This window comes from Stigmatopora nigra, chromosome 12, assembly GCF_051989575.1.
Source record: "Stigmatopora nigra isolate UIUO_SnigA chromosome 12, RoL_Snig_1.1, whole genome shotgun sequence".
NCBI lineage: Eukaryota > Metazoa > Chordata > Actinopteri > Syngnathiformes > Syngnathidae > Stigmatopora > Stigmatopora nigra.
The window spans coordinates 7210378-7222744 of record NC_135519.1 but is presented as its reverse complement, the minus strand read 5'-3'; the positions used below and the strand labels follow the sequence as shown (position 1 = coordinate 7222744).

General features: G+C 39.3%; 1 long non-coding RNA gene across 5 annotated transcripts in view; it reads right to left on the bottom strand.

The window, feature by feature from the left end:
* The window catches only part of LOC144204988 (uncharacterized), a 231982-nt gene that overhangs the window by 72697 nt on the left and 146918 nt on the right, over positions 1-12367 (bottom strand). Inside the window, exon 7 of one of the 5 annotated variants that reach the window (XR_013327984.1) lies at positions 11561-12364. The exons of the other annotated variants lie outside the window; for them this stretch is intronic. This is a non-coding gene — a long non-coding RNA (uncharacterized LOC144204988). Of the gene's footprint in view, positions 1-11560; positions 12365-12367 lie in introns of those variants that run through there. 5 annotated transcript variants of the gene reach the window in all.

Genomic DNA, 12367 nt, shown 5'->3' with positions numbered 1-12367 from the left:
GTCATGGGACACCTGGATGCATGACAAGAATCAAGCATATTCAGCATGTATTTTTGTCCCAGGCCATTCTGTTGTTGTTTATCCTTGGACTCAATGGAAACCAGTGCAGTGCAGTAAATGAATGCATTTTCCTGTAAACTGACTTAAATTTCACAGCAGAATGCTTAAAAAGGGCCACATCATTATCAGTGGCACTGAAAAAGATGAAGTTAGATGATTGAGAGGGCAAGAGAGAGAGAGGGAGAGCGTGCAAAAGAGCGAGAGTGCGAGAGAAAGAGAGAGCGAGAATGCAAGCGAGACAGAGAGGGAGAGAGAGATAGACCATTCCACCTCTCAAGGCTGCCAGGATGAATTACAAGGATTACTGATCAGTTAAATTAGTAAATAATTTGGTCATACCATTTTTAAAAGATCTAATCCCACTTCCTCCTTGTGTGTGCATGTGTGTGTGTGTTTTTGAGAGCAGGGGGTTCTTCTCAGAAGTTCTCACAGTGTGAATCAGTTTCCTGTGTCATTAGTCTAGATCCACTCTAATGATGGTCCCACTGGAGTGCCACCTCCCTACGCACACTGACACATGCACACACATACACACGCACAAATCTCGGCATGTTGAGAGCACATAGAGAGGCTGGGCTGCATATACAAGCATATGTATGTAAATTCACTCATTTAAAGCATTATCTGAAGGAGGTATTGTCTCTCCAAAGTAATGTATGTGTACCAGGGAAACATGAAAGAGACAGAAGCTCATATTCATGGTGAAACCAGATATGTGACACAGTCTAATGACAGCTCCTGTATGGGGAAGAAGAAAGAGAGAAGCAAATGAGAAAGAGAATTAGTGAGGGAAGATGAGAAAAAGTGAGACAGTAAAGAAGGAGAAGATTGAAGTGGCATAAAATGAGCAGTGGAAAAAATGGACAAGAGAAATATAGCACTGAAAAAGAAGTAAATGAACATACAGTATGTATACTGTATTTCTTTTTGTAAATATGCTAGAGGAGGAAGACATTTTGGTTGGAAACACAAAACATAAATTGAATACTGTGGAAGAAAGGAGTAAAAATAAAATGGGTAGGCATGATAAATCCTGATTGCAGGGATATGGAGGAGTACAATACGTCTGTCCGCAATGAGGGGCGTCTGCGTTGAGGTCATGAAAGGGTGGATTGAAGAGTTAACCCTAACCCATCAGAAGATTGTCTGAATAATAACTAGCCTGGGAGCTTGTGACATTTTGAACATAGTAGGAGTATGAAACACACAAGTAGTGCTCTCTCTGTATATAGGTTGACTATAGACACAAAAACATAAGTTAAAAGTAATTAATTCATTCATGTTCCATACCACTTAATTTCATAAGGGTCACGGGGGTGCTGAAGCCCATCCCAGACAACTGTGCTTCAGTAGGCAGAATATATCCTGAATTGGGTGCCAGCCAATTGCGGGGAACATGGAGACTAACAACTATATGTGTAATAAAAAAAAAAAAGCATATTTAATATTACATGGGAGTTTTCAACAATTAAAAAAATAAATATTACTATTCTGAAGAAATAAATGATTCTTTCGAAACTTAAATGTGAACGTACATGCACTGTAGTGTTAAAAGTAAAACTATCTGACAAATCTGGTGAATTATAATTTTAACAGTTTTGGGTTGGAATTTTGACTTAAACAGACCCTTTATGTTTACCCTTGATATAACCCTACAAATGGTTACGGTGTCACACACAGTAGCACACTAGGCGTAACACAAAGTATCGTAACCCTTTTCCCATTTGCCGCAGTGTGAAGCGCAGTACACGTTTTAGACTGTCACTCATACTTACACTGAAAATATGAGAAGTGTAGTGGAAGTGATCTGAAAATTGCTCTGCCTCGTGCTTCGGTGACGAAATTAATAAACAGAGGCATGAGAGCGGAACAGGTTTTGACAATGCAAGTCTCTTTTTCGTCTTATCCCTGTCCTCTCAGCCCCGTTGCCCCATTTTCCAGTCTCTTTTTTTCTCACTGTGGCCTAATAAAGCTCAATTACATGTTGCTTCTTTCATTTATTATCGGGCTGGGCCTAGACTTCTTTTTGCAGACTCTTAATAAATAGTAACCCAGAGAAAGAGCCATGACCTGGGCTTACTTATGGACGAGTTAATAAATGGGTGCTGCTGTTGTGTTGAAAACAGCTTTCTCAGCAGCCTGTCTGGCCGTCGCTGCCGCACAATGGAAGAGGGGTTCAAAATAGAAGGCTACAACTCTAGTTAGCCTCTGAGTGCTCGCTTCTGCAAATGACAACCACCGGCAATTAGCACATGGGCTGCCCAGGGGTAACCCTATACATCTTTGTCTGTTTCACTCACAGGGAGATGCCAGTCGAATTAAGAATTAAAGCTGAGGATGTCATCAATTTCCCTTAACCTGTTTTATGTAGCTCTGTGTAGGTGAATACATGATATATTGCTTTTGTCAGGCTATTAAAAGTGATGCTGGCTGCATTAACAGGGATGCTTGAAACCTACCTGGTGGATATACAGATAGCGGTAATGTATAATTGTGTATATGGAGAGCTGAAAAAGATATAGCCATTGTCAGAATTTATGTCTGTCTTACTCACTTTCTCCCCCCATGACAGACCCGGGTATCTAATGCAAATCACACTCTATACCACAAAAGACTTTCAGCTTGCTCCTGTTCATAACATCAGCGACACCCTCCAGCCCCCCCTCCATACAACAGCCCAGAGCCTGCACACTGTCATTGGGAATCAGACAGACAGGCTCTTTATTGCAGTCTTTACGACTCTGACTGAAATAACTGTATTCCCCATTGGGAGATAGAGTGGTGGTGAGAAATGTAACTGTATACATTTACTACGGTGCGAGTCAGAGAGAGAGAGAGACAGAGATAGAGATGCATGGGATGAAAAAAAATATTCCACCCTGGTCAATCAGAAGCTTTGTATTCATTAACATGCCCCCTCCCATACCCATCTGTTCTTTGGTGTCTTTCTCGGACCGTCCTTTTTCAGGCGCTTTTATCTGTCCATCTTTTTTTTTTTTTGGTTGTCCATCGCTGAGATTTAAACCAGCAACCATGGAGGAGATTGCCGTCAGAGGTTGTCTTGATAGATGAAAAATGGCACAGCTGTGGTGCTTGGGGACGTTTGTGTCAACCATGGAACACACACTCGACTTCTTCCAATCTCTCTCTCTCTCTCTCTCTTTCTCTTGCTCACACACACACACACACACACACACACACACACACACACAAAACACACCTTCGCACCCATGTTTGTCCCACTCTTTCATTCGCCACTGAAATAGGCCCTGCCTTGGCTAATTTACATAATACACTTCTGACACCTTTACTTTATTCATCAATCACACACAGGCAGCTTCTCTAGGTCCATGCTTTTGTCTGAACATGTCTGCAGCAGTGTAAGATAGGCACAAAAGATTAATTTCACATCTTTTTTTTACTCCATTCTTACTCTTTCCTTTTACCCATTTCACTTCATTCCTCTTCTTTTTACTCTTTTCTTTCCTTCACCTTCAACCTTTCCCTCCGTCAGAATCATACCATCCCTCCTTTTCATTTCAACGAAATAATCCTAACTGAAAGACAGCTTCCCAATAATCAAAACAACAATGTGAGCTTATTTTTTCCCCCATATAATTCAAGAGTCCCTCCTACTGTCTCTCTAGCTTGTTCATCCTTGTCAAACCTTGACCATCTGTTTGCAGTTCTTTTTTCTTTCATCCTCGCGGCCAGTCCATACTGTACATGGACGAGAACATATTCCTGCCAGTCCTCATCTCGCTATCCTCCACCTGTACCACAAAGGGCCTTTTCTCCCATCTTTCACGTTTGTTATTTAAATTTAAAGTACTCTTCACATTTGCTAGTGACAGGTGTTTGAAGTTTTTAATCTCTTGAGTAGAATAATAACACATCCTTGTGATTAAAACAATAACACAGTGTGCTGTTTATTAGTTCCCGCCATCGTTATCTACCCACAAGCGTGCATCACAATTCAATTACCTGAAATAAATGAAATAGGGCTTCAAACTCTCACGCCTGCTCGTCAGAAGAGACAAGAGGGCAACTGTCATTCAGATATCAATTTTGAACAGATGGGTTACTGTGGGGGAGCCACATCTCTCTTTCAATTAAAAATCTCAGTTATTGTCTTAAGCATCCAGCATAACACACAGATGGGTTTTGTTTGTGTCCGCCTAAGCCCTTTGTTTGCATGATAAGTTGCTTACGAACAACTAGCGAACAAGTATGGTTTTTGTCTTGAAACTTCTTGAAATGGCCTTTAAAACAGACAGAGGCTTGGGAAAATGGTCAAAATTAATCTGCAGTTCTTCATTTCTGACAGAATTAAACACATCTAGTTTGACCATTAACATGAGTTTTAGCTTAAAGCGAAGTGAAGTATTTCACAATTAACAAATTCTCACGCTCAAAGAGTAAAACATGGGCCCAAATTTGAACCACCCTAAGAAAAAACATTACCTTCAAACAACAAAAGTCAATGTAGAGTTTTGTTTTTTGTTTAAACACTAATTTTCCCATTAGAAAATACTTTCTTTGACAGTCCACAAATCTCACTTTCCCCAGTCAGATGTTTGCCAATGAAAGCTAGTACTGCACTTTTGCATCTGCATTCATTAATCGTTTTTCCGTCACTCATTCCCTCCCTTTCATTTCTCCCCTAAAGAAAATTAACGCTCTCCTCCCACCCCAGGTGGCGAGGGGAGGGACAGCAGGGATGGAGAGGTGGAAAAGGCGGAGGAGTGTTGAGAGCCTGATTTATCTGAGCCTGTCAAGCTTTGGGAGGCCTCACTGTGTGTTTGCGTACGTGCCTCTGGGGGAGGGGGGCAGTCTGTGGGGTTTCAGTGTGTTTACAGTGGGTGCAGGGGAAGAAGTGTCTCTCCCACCTTGGCCCCTGGGTTGGCACAGCGGAAGCCCACCCCTCCTATCGTTCTCATTAGGACGTGTGTGTGAGGCATGGGGGTGCAACAGTGTGACAGTTCAAAGTGACATTCACACTCCCATCTTTTTCTCCTGTTGTCCTTCCAATAACAGACACACTTCCGCACTTGCTACACACACATGAAAAGGTGTCAATATGTTCCTTTAGTCTTGATGTCTGTAAAATAACAGGCGGAGAAGCCAGCAGTACAACCTAGCTTCGATATCACATGCGTGATTTTTCTATAATCATCTTCATTTGAATAGCCTAATATTAACCCATATTTGGTTTATTATCAATATTTTTTTCATTCCTTAAAAAGAAAAGATCATATACTATAGACCAGGTGTAGGGAAACTATGGCTTGGCTTTTTTTTTTTTTACCTATTTCAAACATGGGCCACCAAAGTGCAAACTTTGGATCATTTGGACCCATTTAAGAGCACCTTTGTGGAATGATATTTCACCCACAAGTGTATAATTATGTCAAAGTGAAATGTGAGGGCCCTTTCCAGTATTTTTGTTCTGTAGTTTGGCCACTTCAAACATCTGTTAATGATGCGAAACACATCTCTGACATAATACATCAAAAAATCTAAAAATTGTTATTTTGACCCCATATTTATATTTAGACTATGGAAGGGTACCAATGGTCATGACAAGTAAGTGTGACTATTGAATCATCAGTGAATGTCTTCATGAATTGTGGCAGTTAGATCTGATTTTATTACAGCTGTGTGGGAAGGTGGCCTGTGTGTATGCTTTGTGAAATACGATTGTGCAGAAATCAAACAATCAAAAGAGAAACTTTAAGGTAATTTATGCTATCTCCATCCCTCATCATTTGATTGGCAGCAAAATGTTTAAACAGATTGACATTCTGGCTGATATCTTTCTTTAGACTCATCCTAAATTTGACCTTTAGCTTTTGCTGCCTGGGCACACACACACGCAGACACACACACACACGCACACACACACGCACACACACACGCACACACACACGCACACACACACGCACACACACACACACATACATACACACACACACCACACACACACATCTCTAGCAACCTCTTCTCCACTTTCTTCCCAAACAGAGCTCCTATTCCTGATCCTTCATTCCCTCTTTAAAGATGGGCAGGGTGTCACACAGAAGAGACAGAGGAAGCGGGGAGGGGGAGAGGGAGGGCCACTGCACTATGCAAAAGAGGGCCTCGGTAGCCAAAGTCGGCAGGCTGAGATGAGGTGTCAGCATTGCACGGGTGCACTGATGTATGAATGCGGCGGAATCAAACGCGTCACATGGTCGAGGGGTGGTGTGGGGTGTGCAGGAGTGGAAAGGTGAAAGCAGCTTGCACAGAAAGAGAGAAGGAGAAAGAAAGAAATAGAGAACAAGCAGGTGTAAATCTTGTTTGCCATGTTAATGTTAATGATCTCTATGATTTTTTCTTCTTCTTTGTTTTCACCTCTATGTGTCCATATTCCTTCCTCTTTGGTGCTACCGAGGCAGCCATATCCTTAACAAGAAACTTTACCACAAAGAGTAAGTGACAAAAATAAAGAGACGGTTACTGAGCACTGGTCCACAGAAAATATATGAACATCCCTTAAGGAATACTAACTAAATTGATACGGAATGAATTCAACCCCCCTAGTCCCTTTTTGCTCTTTCACTCTCCCTTGCTCCTTTTTCGCAGATCCCATTGTGGGTTTCCACGGTACCTTATTTATTAGTTTAGTTCAGCATAGCAGATAGTAGGAACATTAAGCTGCCTGACTCTTTAAAAGCTGTTCATCGACTCAAGACTCATTCCTTTGAAAGGAACAAAGACAAGTAAAAAAAATGCAGAAAATGTTTGCGACCACATTAAAAATAGAAATAATCATGACTGAAACTGACCGATGATAAATGACCCAGAATAAGATTTGGTTATAATATGTTACTGCTTAAACAGTGTTATATATTTTGGACTGCATTACATTTTGTTGGATGCATTCTATATGCTTTTTGCTGTGCACTTAACGATTTCATTCCCTTAAGTTGAGATACTGCAAGTGGAAACAATCCCAGTTACAATTGAAACCACTTAATTGAAACAGTAAGGAAAACAATACGATTTGTAAGTAGGGAGTAGGAATTAAGTGCTGGTTTAAAATAGAGGGCAATATATTATATGTGGGAAAAATCATATAGAATCAGAATTAAAACAATTAATAGGTTTGGGAGTAAAGAGTAACCTGTGACTGGTCTTAGATGTTAATGTGGAAGTTTTGTCACGCTAATAGGCCGTACGTTATTTGAATAAAGATTGAAGGCTTACTCCATTGATTTTATTGCGGCAAACAGCAAATTGATTTAAATAACATTCCTTAATGGAGGAGTAGAATATAAAGGTTGGGGGTTGAATGGGATTTTCTGTGAATGTACTGCTACACTTTCTGTCTTTAAGTGCTTAAGAAAGAACAGTTTCAATGCCACACCAACAATATAATTACAGCAGCGGCATTAATGGCTCAATAAAATCCTCTAAAACCACGTTTATTGGTTTAGTGGTAGTTTAAATGCAACTCTACTTGTATCCCAGCAAGCGACAAAAGGACCATGTCACTGTGTAGTAGTAGTAGTAGTGCAGTTGCTTGGTCCCCGCAAAAAAAATATGATTTTCCCAAAGTGAACTCTTCTTTGAGTCCCTACAATCTGTAAAGGGTACCATACCAGGCCAACATGTTTAGATTTAATTTAGATTGGATTCATGAGTGAAGATATCTATTGCAATGCTGCATGGAAATATATATATATTGCTTGAATGGAGAATTCCTTGACACATGTGTGTTTGTGTGTATCCTGCACCACAGGACCATTCATTGAAGAACAAGGCCCTCGTGGTTTTCAATTTACAGAGGTGTCAGATGGACCTGGAGAAGGCTAGAAGTTGATACATCAGCCTAGCCGGCATGCCTATTGTGTGTTTTTACCTTATTCACAGATTCCAAGAAATATGTGCCAATTCAGGGTTATTGTAAAAGAACAACATTGGCAGGTAGGACTTGCACTACGTGATTTTGTGATTCTATTCATATAAATAGCAGCTTCAGCATTGTGGTAAACGATACCAAGGATGCATTTCCGATCAATCAACAACATTATTTTGTGTGGTTGTATTTGATTGGAGTCGGTCGGGTATTTGCAAGGTTTCTCCCTTTGTAATATAACAAAAGTTAATTCAATTCTTGAAAATTGTACATGCTAATATGACTGTACAACCGTGGCTGCTGTCAGTCACAGTCTGACCTGTTTTTCTTTAACGTCTATGTGTGAGCTACATGCATACTTGTTTGAAAACAAATGGCTGGCTATAAGTGCAAAAACTCCAATATTGGGCTATGCAGCAAGTGAACTGTTACAACTGATTATATCAACTCACATACCATCCTCAAAGATATTGCTAGGGGCCCCGGTGTGCCATAGATATCATCCCATGGGGGAAAAAAAGGAAGTGGCACAGCTAGGAAGGAAGTGTAGGCACACACATGGTATACGATTGGGCATTGTCGAAGCCCACCCAAACAACCGCTTATCTGCATTTTCATTGAGAACACAAATTCATGGCTTTAACCAGATGGAAAAACTTAATTCTGCAGGCTTCTACAAACAAATTCTCAGGACTGCTGCACACTATGATTCACCAAACTTTGTTTTAGCTGTATTCATTCATCCTAGATGCAGCTATTAAGCCAGCAGTTCACATTCCACTCTTACTCTGATTTCTTTTCTAATTCATTGTCAGGAAATATAATCTATCCCAACTAGAGTGTTCTGTTAGTTTAAAAAAGGATATCTCCTTAAGTTATAAGCAGCTATCATCAGTTCAACATCTGACTTGACTGATGCAAACACTCAGACTGTTGAGGGAGACTTTAAGTAGTCAGCAGAACAGATATCCTGAAGCAGTTCATATCATAGCAGGGGATCTGAACCACGTTGAATTAAAGACAGTCCTCTTGAAATTAAATCCACATGTTTAATGTGCATTAAACTAAACTGGACAGATTTATTTCAAAATCAACCTGGTCCACAGGGCCAGTAGACTAGCCTACATGTGGACGATATATACTCCAATTTCGGCTTCTCCTGTGAGGGCTCATCACAGGAAATACAGTTTTTCCACTTGACCCTGTCCTTTGCATCATTCTCCCCTATTCCACACACTTTCATGTCTACAGAATATATAATCTACTAATCATACAAACAGTTAAAATATTTTCATTGTTTGAAGCAATAACTTTGAATCTTGAATCAAATACCAACAGTAACAAGTTATTGTAGAGATCGTGAATGCATCATTCAATCAATTTTGGGATGATTTCTCTAATTGTTGTGCTATTTGTGTACCATATCTCAGCCTTTTTGAATACAAAAAATAAAGTTCAATTATTTTTTTATTTTATTAAATCTGTATATCAAGAGAAAGATGAATATGATAGGTCATCAACGAGGGTAATCATTTTGTTCAAGTGATAATTGATGATTGTTATTTAATATATTTTCTTGGAAATGCGACAATTACCACTGTAAATATACATGTGTAATTAAGTATAATTTTTCTTTTTATTTCATTGTTGAACAAAAAAAACCTTCCATTATCGTCGGACCTCATTTACAGCTCTCTTTTCTCATCAAAAAGACATCAAGTAGTTTATGGATAGTGATCCTTGCCGGTGTTGAAGTACAAGTGTCATTTATTAACAAATGCTTGGAGGCACGCTTGGAAACGCATAGTGCCTTCAACGAGTTGTATGCTTTTGTGGTTAATGGATACCACTCCTTTATGATGCATCCTCTGAGGAAGGTGGCTTTTTTAAAAGATGATACCCAGAGATCAGAATTGCTTTTAACGACATGATTTATATATTTACCTATAGAGGCTACATATAGATGCTTTTACGGCCAACATTCATTTATAATACTTTGTCAAATACTATACATTCAATATTTATTTAACAGGAGGTCAGCACATGCCTGAACTTAACAGTTAATAGTTCAAATAAATGCACAGGTATGTTAAATAAGTGTGGATGATTTGCATGTGATTACTGGCAATCAATACAAATGTGTACCCTCAACGTAGTCTAGGGACAATTTATTTGGAAATCAGAGTGAAGGTATGTCTTATAAAAATATTAAAAATGCAATATCACCACTCATGGGATGAGACAGGATTCAGATATCAATGACCATATTCTTTTTAACAGTAGTATGCATCATGAGTCTGCTTTTCTAACCTTTACTCACTTAGTAGTCCTCATCAGTCATTCATGATGCCGCTGAATTACTATTCATGAGAAATAATAATGCAGGTGCATAATGGTCCCTCCAAAAGAAGGCGTCCTTTGCTGAACATTGGGTGCCCTTCTAATTCACCAGGCTGCATCTTAAGGGCCCAGTTACAGTGGGAAAAGGGTTTTATGAGTTTACGGGATGCTGTTTTTACGAGCGACTGAGGAGAAATAATGGGGTCGAGAGTCTCTCTCTTCGTCCTTCCTGTTCTCCATCCCTCTTTCCTTCACTCCAGGCCTCTCATATTACCTGTCTACTCAAGGGCTCAAGAGTATTGCTTAATAAAAGTTAATCATGAGAAACTTGTTCATTAATTACAGTTCTGACCGACTGCCTACCTGGCTTTACCGCTTTCTTCTCAAAGGTATGTCTACCCTGTGTGACTTGATCCACACAGTTTTTTTTTTTTTTTTAGTATTTGGACGTTGCTTTAAGAATGTAGTAAATAAATCATTCCCAAATAAGTTTCCTAAGATTTTGGCCATTCCTTAGATGAGCAGGTGTACCTAATTTGTGGGCTTTAAGTGTACTGTCTGGTGTCCAGACTGTTCTGGCTCAGGCCTTCTGGATAATGATTTACTCATCGTAACCACAAAAAAAGCACAGGCAGACAGGCTGTAGAAAAACACAGCAGACAAACACAACCTCCTGCCAAAACCAGTGGGGTTTGGCCTCCTGCTTTCTCTGAAGAATGAGGAAATGGGCTCTCCCAGTGATTCACAATAAAGTCAACGCATGATTATCCAACCTTGTCATTAAAAAGAACACACACATGCACATAAACATAGATTCTGTAGAAAATGACCTGGCAAGATACTTTTATTTTTCTCAACCACACAACTATTCCCCATGGAAGAGTATGACCTGAATTTTTATGCATCCTTGTGTTTTAGAATTTAATACACTGTACTCCAACAAAACTGCATCGCAACAAAACAAGCCTTCTATAAATGGAAAAATAAACCTTAATTTTTTGCACTGCAGACATAAATGTGTGATCACTATTCATCAGCATGTGGCCTAAAATTATCACAATAAAATAAATTATGAACTAGTTAAAAATGGTCTATAACCTCGGATAAATACGGTTTATCAAAAGTAATATGGTATACTGGATTCATGCAAATTGATAACTTTTTAAAATGATAAAATTCTTAAATAGCATTGACTCTAGCAAGTGCAATGATCGACAGTCCTCATAGACAATCCTACTGTGTGATAATACGAACATGGCAAGCCTTTTTAAGACCTTATTAAATACATACACATTTGCCAGCATCTTTGACAGTAGTTTATACTTTCATTCAACCCAAAAATGTATTCATTTTTACTTCTACTTTACCATCTTGGCACTGACTTCTCACATTTTCTCACTGATCAAGGTAAATAAACTTTCTCATGTACATTTCAGTAAAATGACAACATTTTGTGTTATCTTGTGTAATGCAACTAATACAAGATTGGGATTTACACTGTTAAAATGGGTCAAATACTGTATATCACATTGTGACTATACCAGTTTCCCAGTCAAATTACTGACAAGATATGCAACATTAAGGCTGCCGTTACTGTAGAGATGGGTTTGCCATGTCACTGGCAGAGTCAGTTTATTAATGTGCTGTCATTGTCATTTTGTGTTTTTAGAAGCAGTCTCTAATTAATGTATGCGAGCAAGTGCAAGCTCACACCTTGCCACAGTAGGAGACGGTGCAATTGAGTGCTGCATATGTATGCATGTGTGTTAATGAGATAGCATTACACCTTGTTGCAAAGTGTGAAATGTAGATGTACTGTACCACCTAATTCTCAGTGGAAAGTATTTTAGTACACATTATTATGAAAAAATACCCACTTTTCCCCCCTGTATGTTTTACTTCTGTGTGAGCATAAACAAACACATGTACGTATGATCAGAGTTGTCAGGGTGACGCTACACACAGAGCTGCTAGAACACTGTGGGAATCTAAAACACTAATTTTCCTGGTGGCCTTTTTTCACCTCTGGCCTTCATATGCAGACATTTCCATAAAGTGCTCCCCCTG